We start from the raw sequence: 17,356 nt of genomic DNA, 5'->3' as shown, positions 1-17,356 counted from the left end.
TACAAACAATAGATTTACAATCTGGTTTAGATAAAATAATTATTGAATATAAACACCGCACGGTATCCTAAAATGTCAATCATACAATCAACAAAATATATTTTCATAAAAAAATCCGCCTCCCCACCACACCCCACTAACCCTTGTAAAGGTTGAAACAAATATGACTTGAAATAATTGTTGGCCTTGGTGCAGGTAATTGACGAATTCAATCTGCTGACAATAGATGTATACATATACGTTTTAGACGTCCATAATAATTATAAATGTTTCGCCGACACGACAATATAATATTATATTATACTTCTCTGAACAGTTCTATAGTAATGTATTTAGGATTTTCTCGTAAGACGAGGAGGTAAAAAATACGGTAAATGTAATATAATATACTTACATACACAAGATACGAGTATAACAAGATCAATAGCGTAGAAGACAGTGATAAGACATCTACAACATCTTCGGGTGACACCAATATAATGTTATTAAGTTTACTCAGTATCTCATGAAATGTGAATTTTTGTCACTTATAATAAAATATATAATTTATAGATACACATAAATGGTCACGAGATTAAACAACTTTAGATATTATAATATAACGCACTTGGTACGTATATTTTAATAACTGTGGATGTTTTCTCATCCGTCAGTATATTGTAATAGTATATTTTTATGGCAAACAATGAGTTATATTCAATACAAGAGTGCATTTGTACGTTTACCGCTTAATAAAATATTGAAAAACACCCACTCATTTATCAAGACGTTTAATAAACGTTGAAAAATAACTTGGCGAAATTATTTTATCAAACCATTTTTTTGTTTCATTTAAATACCGATTAACGTCAATGTCGAACTCGATTTAGTGCCACATTTAATACTATATGCTGTTCGCTCAAACCCCTTTATTTACTCGTCGTGCTCAATAATTTAAATGTTCTAAACATCAAAACGTGTCCCATAATCTATAGACTTGCCGTGACCTGTGTAACCTACTCAAATAAATAACTATCGAGTAAATTGGAATAATAAATAATGAAGCAGAGCTACAAACCATCAAAATGATATCTTTCCCTATTTGACCAAATTTAAAAAAATTGGCTCGATTGACCAATTTCTTTTTCTACTAAATCAAAATTCGCAACTTAATATAATGTGAAATTATTTTTTGCCTTGCCAGTTCTTGATTATGAAGGTCCAAATACTCGTGAGCCGTGTATATTAATAAAATTATAGGTAAATTGCTAAAAAAACTACATGAACGTGATACAACAAATTTGATAATTTTTAAACTACGACATTTTTTATTATAATTTCATTCGAAATGATAGAAAATTATTACTGTGTTAAAAGTTTTAAGCGTAATGATTTTATTTTTAACAATTAGTTAAAAAATTATTTCTTATAAATTTGATCATACACTTCATTTTTTAACTGTTAATTATTTGTGATCAATATTAAGTTTGAGCTTTTATAAATAGGTATGAAGTGTAAGCTAATAACAGGTAAAATCACATATATTGATACAATTATATTTCCTAATGTATTTTTAATTAAATTTAGAAAAATAAAATACCATGAATTAAGAAAAAAAATTAGAATTTTAAATAACAGAACTGATAATATTTTTATTTTTTAAAATTATTTCAAATACATGTTTATTTTACAGATTTAGTTAAATAAAGATTGGTCTTTTTTTAAATTTCATCTTAAACATAAATGTACCAAAAAATGAATATACCCAAGACGATTATTCATTTAAGATTTTATTTTTTATTAAGTTTGTTTTAAATCAATATATTTATTTTTCACATCAAGAAACTACTGAATGCCATATTCTTATGTTTTTGTACATAAAAATAAACCCCGTATTTAAATTTTAAAATAACTCGATCGGTTCCATAGCATACCATTAAGGTTTTTTTTTAAACCCGAATATTATTCTCTTTTTATAAAGCATGTGTTCGACAGATTTATATCGTAAATTGAAAATAATAGTACCTACGGATACAAATATATGAATTTATTGATAATTATTTCAATCAAGATTTTATAAAATTTAAAATTTGAATATCACATTTTAATAATAAACCACTAGAGAAAATCGCGTCATTATTGTGTAATTGATGTTCTAGTTTAATATTATTATAAAATAAAAATATATTTACCGAATAAATCCATGCACATTCAAAATCAAGTGAAGTATAAAACAACAATAAATAATATTTAATGATTATAAGATATTTTAAGAATTAAAAATCTGAAATGGCACGCATTTATATCGAAAAGTGTTTGAAAACTTTTATTTCTAAAAGTTTAGATTAAAATATTTTTCTAAACTTGATAAGATTATATTTTTAAATTAACTATCATATACTGATAAAGAAAATGGACGGTCGCATGCAATTCCGCAATTATAACAATTAACAATAGTCAATATTTAGGTACTTATATAAAAAATGTTTTGGTTGATAATTTTAGCAGTAAATACACATTTCTAGGCTAAAATTTTTGAATAGTTTTCGAAGAGAAAAAATCAGAAAACTGTATAAAAACTAAAAGATATGTAATTAATCTAAAATGTCTAATCACTATCGACGGTATTAACTAAAATAAAATAAACATAATATGTAACATAGTATATTAACATAATCACACTTGAATAAAGAACTATATATATATTTAATAACTAGATTATTATTATTTTTTTTTTTTTTTTTGCAAAACATATATTGATTAAAAACGAGTTCATGATGTATAGTGAATGATTATAGTTAAACTACAGTGAAGGACGAAGGCTAACGAGATTGAAATACGACCCATTAACGTTGAATTCCATATTTGAATTAACTCAAAATTAAATAATGAAATAAAATCATAAATTATTATTAGTCTGTTATATTCTATGACATTATACGTACACTTAAAATATGCATTAAGAACCCTGCATTCAAGTATGCATCAAATACAAAGCTAAATTTTATTTTCGCATGATGAATTTAATTTAATTTAATAAATAATATAAACTTAATAATGTATATAATATTTAGAAATATTTATAAACTAAATAGGTAATTTAATGTTTTTGATTTAACCGTGGGAGGTAATTAATTATTATGCATGAGTTTCCTACTCACTAATTAAAAACTCTATTAACAGTAATAATATCATTTAGGTATATTTTGACGTATGAACGTTTAACCATATTTAACAGTGAAACAATTGGAAATTATATCATGGGTAACGCGAGTTAACTAACTCATAAATCATAATAAATAACGATAAATAATTATATATGGTTCAATACATTTTCATTATTTAATTTTAGAAAAATTATAAAAATCTATACATTTAATTAGCATTATGTTTTCTTTGTAAAATTTCAATCGTAACTTTTCCAAAAAAAAAAAAAAAATAAAAATAAAAATAAAAAAATATATTTTAGTTTTTAAGCTTCTAGTTATTAAACATATTTTTACCATTATTATTTTAGTGACATTCATATATTTTACATGTTTTTATCATATTATTCATATTCGTGCAAAATGCAACTTAATTTAGGTAGGTATATATTGTTTAAACTTTACTTTACTATTTCTTAAAATGTACTTCTGATGTATTCAAAACAAGGTATTACGTTCTATTATCATATCAATTTGAAATATGTATCTACTTATGTAAATGATACATATATATATTCTATTGGTGGAAAACAAAGAGAGATATTGTTATCGAATTCAATTGAAAAACCTAAAAAGAAGTCAAGTTTTAAATTGAGTTCGCGTCGTATTTCTAACTTCGAATAGTTCACACAACCGAACAAATTTAGATAGATATATATAATAAAATGAACTGAAAAAGTATTGATTTGTTGACGTTCCTCAACACCATAAGGTTTTTTCAATCAAAAGTAATTATTTTAGATTTAGCAGTGACTAAAAAAGTACTAATCCATGAAAAAAAAAAAAAAATTAACACATATGGCAGTACAGAATATAGTACGAAATAATACATCTTTCGCTCTACGAATAGAAGTGAACATAAAACATACATTATAATAATGTTGTATGTTATCCTAAGGACCCAAATTACATTGCAATCATGATAATAATTAAGTTGGATAAAGTATCTATGTATAGAACAGCAGCGAGGCGGAGGTGCAATTATTATCGTCTAGCGATAACGAATAAATAATGGATACGGCACGCCCCCGTCCATTAATTTTTGATCCCATATGTACCCCCGTGTTGTTGCGGCCTTAACCGTAACGATAATTGAGAAGAAAAAACATCCAATCGGTTTATATAGTATTATAATGAACATATTATATGTGTAGATCATTATTATAATAATTATTATGACGATGACGCGTGACGCGTCCACGACCCGGTGGAGAGGGTTTGATATTAAAATGCGGTGTGCATAATGTATAATATACATATAATGTGTATAATGAAGTTTGGTTACACTGTAAAGCTGGGTTATTACTTGTACCTACACTCACGTTAACGACTGTTTTTTTAGCGTTATAAAAATCAATCCTGTTATATTTACGTTGATTTTTCTGTTTGCACCCATTTGCCAATCTCAATTATTATCCGCTATTATGCAATATTACGTATTATGTGTTTATGTGACAATCGAACAAAAGAGGTGTGATAGGTTTTCGCACTAAACAAACTCGCTTTAATTTTACTGACACACGGTGAACAGAAACTCGATTACTGTTCGATGTCTCCACTATAAAATAGAGCATATTTAGTGAATCATTATGTATACTTATATATAGGTACAGGTGCAGTATATATATATTAAAAGCGGCCAAAAGGAAGTTCTCGTGACGTGTTGTATACTTCTACCCTTACTTTCTACTAGCCATAGTAAACTTTATTTTTCAATTGGATCAATCAAAAAGTAATCATACATTCATGATATTCGTAAATAAAGATGTGTACATAGATAATATTATGTCGTATTATACCTATCTCGTATTTTAATTGTTATAATTTATTATTTATGTACGGAAATAAATCCAATTTATTGATGATTGTATACATTTTTTACATTTTTCGTGGGTAGAGAGGAGTTAAAAAATCTATAAAATTCTTACATAATAAGCTTATAAGAGGTTAATTATATTTAGCTTAGTATACTGAGGAGAAAACCCGCCCACTGATGACACTCCTGGGGTGTGATTATAAGGTTAAGAACGGTTTACGGGAATAAGGTCGCGACACCATTTCCTTTTTAGTCTTTTGGGAGGATTGCCAGGATTTAGTCAAATTTTTTGTAAGAATATTTGTAATCAGAGTGTGAATTGTTGAATGTGTATGGTTTGATAGCAATTTCTAATAATTTATTCTTGAATTTTTATGTAGAATGTTTAATTTAAAATTTAGAAGAGGACCTTTTTTATAAAACGAAAATGCTAACAAATCCGTCTTTAATCGATTTGGGCTATAACAACATATTTTAATTTTAACGGTTCAAAAAACAATGATTTTGAAATTTCTCGACGTTTGTATCGATTATTTAATATTATGTTAGCCGAAAAATAATTTCTGAAACATTTTCATGAACAACATATTATTTTAAATAATATTTGTAGTTTTTTCAATCTTATAACCTAAATCTGTATAAATACAGAAATTATAGATAAAAATTTATGTTAAAACCTCTGTGTAAAGGAAAATCATTATCTATTTTTTATTAAATCTTATAACCTAAGTCCTAAACGTGTGTCGGTTAAAATCTAACTGCAATATGAGGATTTTATCTGTTAATAAATATTATATAGCAGGTAGTCGAAAAATGAAAAAAAAAGCAGGGACTATGCATACGGATATTTGTTTTACAACCCGTTTTCTGTATTAGATATCGAGTTTTGTTGAAAATGAAATTCGATTTATTTGACAGCAGTCGATGACGAAAAAAATGCAGTCTAAAAATAACCACCGTGATGGTTTATCTTTTTACATATGAAACATGAATGATACCTTTATATTTCTTTTCACAATTTTATACGATAATACAAATCGACTTGGTGATGTTTACAATCTTTTTCTCAAGAATAAGATTAGAGAAAAACTCAAAACTTGGTAGGCTATTATTTTAAGTATAATGTACAATGTTGAATACACACACTGGTAAAACTAGGACTTGTTTTTGAATTTAATAAATAAAATAACAAAAATATTCATAAATTATATAATTTAATACAAAACATTCTAATTTTTCCACTGTTGTTCTTTTTTCTTTTATTTTATTTTAAAAAAAAGACAAATTAACAAGTTCTTTTATTGTTTATTTATTTTGAATTTTAACTTTAAAATAATAATAATAATAATAATAATAAGCGATACATAAAATTTTTAATTTTATTATACAGCTATGTTTTATAGGTCTTAACTAAGAGTCTATGAGCCCATGTTCATTGATCAGCATCACAATGGTATGTTATATTTTAAACCATAATTAATAGGTATAATATTATATCATGTATACTATGTATTATATATAGTAATATATATTATAGTATATACTTTGCATACCAAGTTGCATGAAAATCGATACATAAAATTATAATTATTATTATTAAAATTATTTTATGGGTTCGATAAAATTTAATAGACCAATATCACGATTCATGAACCATTAAATCATGTTTAAGGGACCACTATATAACTCTGCACTATTAATTTAGGTACCTATTAAATGATTCTTCATTTAACCCAGAAATAATAGACTTTACCTATTATAAGCCCGTAGTATCGAAGCGTATCTATACAAACAGCGTATCAAAATAAATAATAACAAATGGTCATATTTTTTTTTATTTTTTTTTTTTTTATCTGAAAAACACAAAATTTGAATTTAAAATCGGAAAGATTTTTAAAATCAAATAAGACCCAATACATCTGTAATCTGCCGACAAACGAACGAAATGACGGTGAGTAGAGGGATTCGGCGAAATGCCCGTGACCCACTCTATCTGGGGCTATAGCCTATATTATGTACCATGGTATATAGACGCCGACGACAATCACGGTGTTATTGTGCGCGCCGATCACGTTCGCGGCTGTAGTGACAGTGGCGGCGGCAACAACAGCAGCAGCTCCGGAAGAGGAATAATAATAATAATAATAATAATAATAATGATGGTCGACACGGTAGAGAGATGCGTATACCGCCGGCCGCCCACCCACCACCCTCTGCGGATTTCTCCGCGCTGAAATTGGTCAGAAGTTTTCCCGGGCGCGAGGTAGAGACTGCCACTGAATCGGCAATGACCCGCGTGCCAAATCCTAAACAGCCCCATAACACACACACACACACATATATATATATATATATATACGTATATAGGGTGTACCTGTGCCGCAAGGTGTCCAATAATGATTTCAGGAACGTTTCGTACATATAACATGCTAGGTATTACCTAGTAGGTATACATTATATTATTGTGTACGCGTAGAATGTTTCCGAACATTAGAGCAACACTATGTACAGAGCGCTTGCGACTCGTTTGACTCGATTCGGACAGCATATTTTTCGTGGCCAAGTACCTACCTATAAAAAACATATTATTGTTATTGATATCGCCGTTTGATAGTAGTTACTATATATACAGTTGCAGTTTGAACGGTTCAAAATAAATTTTTACGGCCGTGCAGTGATACGTTGTCACCGGTCGCAGTTGGTTGTTACTTGTTACGAGTGAGTACACCGACTAAACGATATCGTATTGAAAACGCATCAGACATGTCGACACAGATAGACCGTTACTGTTTCTATTACGATTTCAGTGCTTAAACACTTGTTCTGGAAATGAAAACTTAGTAAGTTTTAGACAGCATCTCGTATTAGGTTTTCGCTACCTATGTTGTACATATATACCTCTATAATGTTACTCGTGATTTTCTAAATAATGTGTATGTATATTTTTGCTTTTAATCAATTCTTTGACTTTTGTTAAAATAATTTTCCAAAGTAAGCTCTAGAGACACTTTCCATAATGCTGTCGTCTTGGTTCTCGTAATAAGTTTTTCGTCACTGTAACATAACTCTAAAAGCAGTTATAGACTTAAATCCGATCATATAATATGTCATCTTGTTTACGTATACCGAAAATAATTTGTCAACGAGGCGTCCTCTCAAGCACATAATAATAATATCATAATACAAATAATATTATTTTTAGTGGAGGATGGGGATAATGATTTATTTTTAACCGTGTAAAATAAATACTTTAATGTTCGACCTAAAAATTTAAAATGGTTCCAAAAATCCAAATGGTATTGTCCGATTTAAAAGAATCGCTCTGTATAATAAAATCGTGTGTACACCGCACGCTAGAGAAATGTTTTGAGAGGAGAACACAATTATATTACTGCGATGGCCTCTCATGACACTCTCGCTTTATACGGCACACGCATAGTTGTGAGTAAATTGAATATTATGTATATTATTTTATTATGTAGTCGACGGAGCGAGACGAGTACGACATTCTATACACAATATAATATATATATATGTATATAATGTTCTCTGCGTATTAGTGTTAATACGCCCTGTACGTATGTATATATAAATGAAATATTATTATTATTATTATTATTATTATTATTATTATTGCGCATGAAACGTAATAGTCACGTAAAAAGTTGAAAAACAAAGACTGTTTCACGGGAATTAAACTTTACTTTCCTTTTTTTTTTCTCCCTGAAGACTATACGAAAGTTCATGTCCTGTCGCCGTCCTACGTTGCTCGGACAAACGGCCACATTATGAGTGTAATATAATAATAGCATGCTACAAAGTTGAACTGGCTAGGAGTGTTAGGGAAATATATCTCACTAAACAGGTAAAAGTAATAAGATTTTAGGCCGTGCCATTATTTGAGAAAACATTTATTAAAGTATTTTTCTTAAAATTTATGTTTACGTTAGTAAAATATAAAAACAGATCACTTTCATCTAACTCGATTGTAACGCTAACTTTTTTTATAAAAATCGCTTAAAGATTAAAACAAAAACTTTTGAAAATTTAATTAAATTCTGTCCAATGGGCGGCCTACTTACTAATTTTTGCTCCAAGGTGTGACCTATACATAGCTATTGACCTGCGTTAAATTATTAATGATGAAAACTTATACACACTTTTTATCCCGAGAATCATACTTACGTATCGTTGCATTAGCAGGTAATATTACATTCCGAAGTTCTTCATCAGAGAATTTTAATTCCGCAATTCCGAGGAACTGTTGTAACGTACTTATTAGAAGACGGAGATATTCGAATAATTCATAAATGACACCAACGATCCAGTAACTGTTATTTTATTTTCCATCTTTTATGTAGTTGAGTATTAACTATTAATTCTAATCTAACTTATTATTATTAATATAATTAAATGCATGAATAAAATTATGACGCGTATTGTAAAAATTTAAAAAATAAAACTCAACTAAGAAAATATATCATGTATAAAATCGTCAACAAAATATAAAAATAATCATTTATTACATTTCCGCTATCTCTCCCCTAAAAATAGCGTCAATATTACACAGCTGCGTAATTACGAAAACTTTTATCGTTGGAAAACAAAATATTGACGGTAGATACTTGTCAAACTGCATAATGATATTATTGTACACTCGCGTTCCCCTATATAGCGAGTTGTTAATTCCAAACTTCCCAAGCGAAAAACTCGATTTGGGCTCACTGCCATCAAACGTCATAATATTAGGTAACATCATCGTTACGATATAACAAGTTGTTATCATTTCATTAAAATATCATGCACACTGTTATAATATAGGTATATATGCGTAAATATCGTTATTCAATTTTCGCATTTGGCTGTCGGAGAGGCTATGATATCAATCGTATCCGCACCTATTGTTTTAAATTTTTTATTATTAAACATGCTACTATTTTAGTATTTATTTATTTTTTTTACATACAACAACAACCTGCATCGGCATAAAACAACAATAATTATTATATTGATTAATAAGTTGTACGTACGCGATAAACGATAAAATATATGTTGTGGTGACCATAAAATACTGTCGTGTACAATATACGCCACATATACGTTCGACGTCGGACCATTATAAATTTACGAAACAATAGAAAACGCACGTGCTTTATTTATTATATAATATAAAGTTATAAACCAATAGCTCGATGTTCGACAATCCGCGTCATCGTGTCGTCGTACAATAACCATGAGTAGTGGTATAGAGCACCAGCAACACACAGGTTACACACCTATTACAATACCCATTACTCTGTTTTATAATACGAGGTGATTTACCAATTAAGCACGTATTCACATTTATCTTTATGATTCGTATTTATTTAAATTTTAAATTTGAGAATTTTGAAGTATGCTTCAGACCATATTTTTAAATACTTTAAGATTTGTATATCATTTAAGGATAGTGACCAATAGCTAAATTTCTGTGGTGATAGAAACTACTGTAATTACCCAAATACCTACTCCTACTACTTAACCTAACCTTCATAGCTTTATTATGACCAATACCTTCAATAAAATCACTTTCTTAATAATTCACACTAAATAAGAATAGTTCTCTTCTAAATATATATATATATCAATTTATTGAGTTTCTTATTTTAATCATTATTAAGTCTTTGAAAATGTGGTTTTCAGTTAAAAATTTCAAAAATATAAATTTTAATTTATTCATTCTAAGGAGGTTAAAGTTGATTAAGGTCAGTGAATTAAGGTATACCTATACATATTATATAATATATGGTATATTATATTATATTGTATTATGTACGTGTAAATCTAACTTAATGTATATTATACGTGTCACACAACACTGAACGGCCAACGCGCGCAAACGGTTTTCGCAGTATAGTAAAAAATAAGACAAAGATAAGTGAGTGCACTTTCAAAACAAACTGTGTACTAATCTCGTCCCTTTGTGTCGCTTAGTTTTCACAATTTTGCGCCAAGACTCCGAGGATCCTGGTCGCACACGTTCATTTTGTTTATTATGCATCTAAACACTCACACTAGATAGTAGATACATATATAATACAATATATAGATGAAAGCGCATGGTCGATAATACATGCAAAACAACATCGTGTGAAGTACATATACCTAATACGACAATACGTAATATGTATATAAGTGTGTGTGTATAATGGATATATATGATATATCGGTGCAATTTTCTAAATGAAACTTTATAGCGGATTTCTTGGTCCGTTCACACCACTATATCGTTATGAATATTTATAGCAGGGTCTACCGAATGACACGTGTCGCGTTTTGCCAAAAAAGGCAACATTTCCGTTTACGAATACATTACCAACGATTTAACGAAACGTTCACAAACTAAATAGCATACATATTTATTTATACATAGTTTATAAAAGGTATATATATATTATTATAATACGTTCGGTTGCATCTTATTCTAAATTACAAAACACGATTTTCGGTTTAATCTGGTAAAAAGGGATGGAGAGCGCATATAAAATTATGAATACATGCATGTTTATCTATACAATAATATTGTAAACAGTGTCATGCAAAAATCCATAAAAATATACTTAAAGTATATTCTTGGAAAATATCAATATATTTAAATGTGATTTTTTCAACAATAATCTATAGATTAGGAATAATGGCACGCAATAATTTAATAATTATTGCTTTTTGAAATATAGGTGTGCAATTAAATTGTATTTATTTATGGATTACTGCTGAGCATCCCACACTTGGATGAATTGATTTTCATAATTTATGTGATATTAGACTATTGGGGCATACTTCATTTTATGACTTATAACATGAATAAATGTGTATCGTAAATTGCAATTCTAGGTACTTGCATTGAGCTTTAAAAAGATATATGAAACTGAATCGTTTTCGGCCAAATCCTGTCAAAATATTTATTGCCTTATATCTTTTTATGTGTTTATCCCTTTATTATTATTTTACAAATATTTGATATTTTACTAAATCTCAAATAATATTTTATTAAACACATTTTTCTGTTCGACTAATTACCGTCCAATGATGATATTATCATAGGTGATAAACCTATAATACGAGTCATGCAATACCTACCTCTTAAACTCATTTAATATTTTTTTTTCTATGGTAAGCTCGCAAGCTTATTTGAAATCTAACTTAAATGTGATTCAGTCACTTTTTTTATTCCGAAAACTTCGCCAAGTACTTACAGGTCCATTCGCTGTACGACCGGTCTCCAATGTAATCCAATTCGACAAACATATATTTTAACCCTCCGGTATTTTAGATTATACACGAAATACCTTACATGTATACTGTAAGGTTCCTGTGCGCGCATTGGTATTTAATTATTCGAATAGATGAACAATAATTTTGTCTACAACGATATTTATAGTAATTATGTAAATTTATGTTACCGACCCTAGTATAAATAACGAATATTTTCGTAGTTTTTAATTTTACCATCATGTCATACTAATAATAATGTGTATAACGTTGAACGATGAGAACATCGCAACACTGTAATTATTGAGCGTACGGCGTGCACACAATATTATAATTACGATCACTCGTCGTAATAATAATTCTTATTGTATTAAACAATATCGTCGATTATGTTGAGATTCAATCACATCGGAAAATCGCACTATGCTGCAGGTCTACAGCTCGCAGCTGCGACGGCCGCCCAGTTTGTTGACGTCTGTTGAAATGTTTCCGCGTACGTCGGAGCCACAATGTCGTGCCACTATGCCAGCTGTACTAACAATATACTTATACACCTCTTAATATTGTATAACGTACACACACCCGCACTAAGGACACAAAATCGCATTTTTCCGTAAAAGCAGACACGTGCGGATTCGTCTTGTCAGCCATTTCCCGATGTTAAGCCCACCATAAGCTTATACTAAAATCAAGGGAAAACCCTGAAAACACGCGCGCGCATAAACATCGTTATTATTTGCCACCTTAACGTGTTAGCTGTCAAGTCAGATTTCTCGTTACACCCATAAAGATTTTTCTCACATCTTTACCGGTGAAGCGACGCGTGCGTACGTGTACCGGAGTAGTCTGCGACTCGAATATTTCCATCGAAAATCGATATTTTCTACACTCTACATAATGTATACAGCTGTTACCTATATAGTACATACATATGTTACACATGGCGACATATCGTCTTCTATTTCCTTTACACGTGTATATTGAACAATGATACATTTTCAAATATTTTAATGCACAGCAGCGTTTAGCGTTATACCTACATTTGGAACGAGTGCGTAGTGGAGAAACAATAATACGAAACGCTGGAGGAACGTGACTAAGGGGAGGACCTGGGGCCCAAAGTCTACCCAATGAAAGTATTTTTAAATTTTTAATTAAATTATGATTTATGACTATTTTAAAACTATAGTACTCCAAAAGCACATAAAAATCCATTATTTAGCGTAAGTATACAAATATGAGTACTCATATTTTGTTTTATTCTTTTGATTTAATACTTTGTTAATTATCATTTATTAGCTTATGCACAGATATCACTATAATAATAACCTATTGTTTATAGATAGTTTATAGATTCACTTTCAGAAAAGGTATTGAAATTGAAAATTGCAGCATTTTTCTACTCCGAAAGGTCACGACAGATCTGATTATTGAATATTATTAGAAGTCAGTCTTCTGCTGCTTTATACGCGTTTACCAATATCCTCCGATTCTTTTTCACGTTTATGAAAAACTCTCTTGCAATTACTTTTCAAGTCAAATTTGTGTAAATAACAGGTGAGTTAATTTAGGTATTACAAATTGAAATTTTAATTCAAGAATACTCGCATAGTCTAATTAAATTTATCAAGCATGTCTGTATTCAAAAAAAGTTTAAAATATAATTTTTAAATAAATTACCAAAAAAACATTCAAACGTGAAGCTGACAACTTTAAAATCATGATTAACTGCAGTTAGCTTTGAATTACAACTAAAAAACAAAATCAATTTTGAAAAAAACTTGTATTATTGTTTACGCAAATATTCTTGTTATTCATAATTTTTTTTTTTTTTAATTTATAAATTTTTGGAAAATTTCTACTTTTAACCTTCTAAAGTACAAACAAGATCCAATTTTCTATCAGAAACTTTCCTTGATCGAATCATTTTTTCTACAGCATCAAATGTTTTCAAACTCAAAATATACACTTAATAGTCAAATCATTACATTTATCGCTCCACTCAAAATCTAATATTATTTTAAGAGACTTGAAAAACACTTCAGGAGGCTTAACGTTTAGATTTAGGTTTAGTCTGATTCTTGCAAAAAAAAAAAAAAAAAATGTATACTAATGCGGAAATACAAAACACTCCTATTAAATAGTTTTTTTAAAAAAACCAGTTATGTAATATAAAATATACTATAATATAGTACATTGTCCATAGATGATCTTTCTGTATTCCAAAAATCAGAATTTTAAATGTCTTTATTAAATTTTAAAAAGGAGTGCATCATATGATGTAATAACCCTTTACATAATATACATATCAATATATTCAAACAGTGTTGGTGTATCTACAAATTCCCTGATTTAAATTCATGTGTCATATATTTTCTTAATTATAAAAGTGTTAATTAGAATAACGCGTGTTGATTTTAATAAAAAAAACATGGTATATTAATTATGTCGATAAATCAAAAATAATTTACAAGATATTTTATTTATTTATTTATTTTTTAATTAGGAGCTGAGCAACACGCTATTTGTGTCAATATCGACGGGGCAAGTGCATCAAAAATATTTTATTATTTCTACACCGGTGCCTCAAAATTTTAATAACGCAATCAATACATACCTACATAAAAATAAAGTAGATCCAAAAAAAAAATGTCAAGTATAACTAAAACAAACAAACGAAACAAGTTCAATAGTTATATTTATATATTATATCGACCGATAGCTGTGAGATTTATTCCATATGTATACATGGCGTTTTTAACAGTATGTAAGGTTAGTAGTAGGTAACTAATATTATAACAATGTGCGTCATAATCTATCGGCGCTATTGCCTAGGTATGGACAATATCTAAAACATTTTCGATTTTCGTACCCAATTTATATCCATCGAAATGCCATTTTCTGTTGATTCATTTAGTGATTTTCCCGTTGGCACGCCAAGCGGGTATAATAATGTGTGCTCGTAAATAGTAAAAACAATTTCAGATTTCCGTTTTTTGATATTGTCATGAACTTTTCACATGTATAGCGTGACGCATAACTGAACACAATTCGATTGCAGGCACGCGATTTCATTTCGTATAGAGGACAAACTGTTGACGGACCCGATATACCTACGCATAGTACTTCCATAAAAGGGATAAAAACATGTAATAAAAGTAATAATACGATGTTACACAAACGAGTTATTTATTATATTGTCATATTGACCGTTGACGTATCAATTCAATCTGCATTTATTAATATTTTATACTATATAGTGTTATAGTATACCATATCCAGTATAATAATTAAAGACTCATTTATAGATCAGCAGTATAGATAGTCAACATAAACGAACAATTATATTTGTGACGTAGCTCGTAGATATTGCTGTATAGTGTATAGCAAGTACTGTTTAGTGTCTACTCGATAGTGTTTAATTAGACTATAACCTTTACAGTAAACATTATTATTATCTCGTTGATGAATACGTTACGTTGACGGTAGAATATAATTCCGTAAACGATTTTCCGTTTGTAGAAGTCAAAAACAAAGTATAATATTATATTGTGCTGTTCGTCTCGTCTTCGGGCGAATTATTTTTTTATTTTTATGCTTTTATTAAATGTACACTTCCGCTGTACAACAACAAATTAAAACACGTTTCATTTTTTGAATAAAAAGTCAATTCGCACGATCTCTAGGCGTAGTTACGACTTATAGTTTAAAGAATATCATAATCTTTATGGATATAGTCGTGTGTTCGTGATCGGAATATCGGGTTAGCGAAATACAGCACAACCTACTACAATCATTGACAATAACATATATAGGTGTGATAAAAACTAATTGATAATCAATGCTACTAAATAGCCAAACGATATAAATTTAACCTTGTGGAAAGTCAAGATTTCGTTACGTTAAACGTATAAGTTATTTATCTCGATAATGAATACTTAATTTATTCACAGAACGCGGCGTTGGCTGTAATTCAAATTTGCAGATCACTTGGTCAATCATTTTACTCAATCAGTGATAAATGTGTTCATTAGCGTTGATCTAATTTGGCCAAATAAATTCCGATTATTATATATAGAACACCGCAGCTGTGTAATTTTCAAACAAACTAAGCTTTTAGTCCTCTGAGTAACGACACATTGACATTAACCATGCCTTATTATACTTATTATGGGTATAGGTATGTTAATTTCTTAAGCACAGAATTCACGTCGTTAGTAATGCATAGACACGGAAACGCCACACGCTATCAAATTGAAACTAGCGTTGAGTTTCAATTAAAAATCGCGTAAACTTAACAGTGATTTATCTTAGCTTTATATAACATTTACCAAACACAAGTAAAATAAAAAGCTATGTGTCTATAAGTTTGTTCTTACTTTTAAGCAACATTTTTTTTCTTATAAAAATCATTTTTAAATAAATCATGTACAGATAATAAGTATATTCAAATTTTTTTTATAAATATAACAAGAATATAATTTTATAAAATCCATTCAAATTATACATACTTATATTGCCTAATGAAAAAAATAAATTCTTAATCAAAATGACAAGGATATAATATTTATTGTTGACAATGTTTCATATTATTTACTCTTCAATAAGCATTTGCAAATTTCACATCAATAACCTTTTTTCATTAATAAGTACTTCAAATTACTTAAGTTTTATCTTTGGTTATTAATTGAGTTCATTTGATTTAAATTTTTTTTTAAGTATTGATTAATGATTGACCAACACTGAAAATATTTTACATATTATACTCGAGATCATACCTAATCTTATCTTCATTTTTGTATCGTTAAATTAATAAGCTTAACTAAAATAAATTATATTTACCAACGAAACGAAATGTGATTAATTTGGGATTAAAATACCAATGAGCAGCATTAAACCAAGATGCTTTTTGATGGTTCGGATGGCTGGCAGATAACGTCCAACGATTTAATATAATGCAGTAATCAGGTAGCGCATTATTTTAGAATTCGGTTGAAAAACATAAAACCACAATTAAATTTACAATACTTTTATTTTAATCCAAAAACTTTTGAATTCATCTAAAGAAACTGTAAGTGATAACATTATTTTTATTATTTCAATT

Source organism: Melanaphis sacchari, unplaced genomic scaffold, assembly GCF_002803265.2.
Source record: "Melanaphis sacchari strain LSU unplaced genomic scaffold, SCAv2.0 Contig1_pilon_pilon, whole genome shotgun sequence".
In the NCBI taxonomy this organism is placed as follows: Eukaryota; Metazoa; Arthropoda; class Insecta; order Hemiptera; family Aphididae; genus Melanaphis; species Melanaphis sacchari.
Note: the sequence above shows the minus strand (reverse complement) of the source record.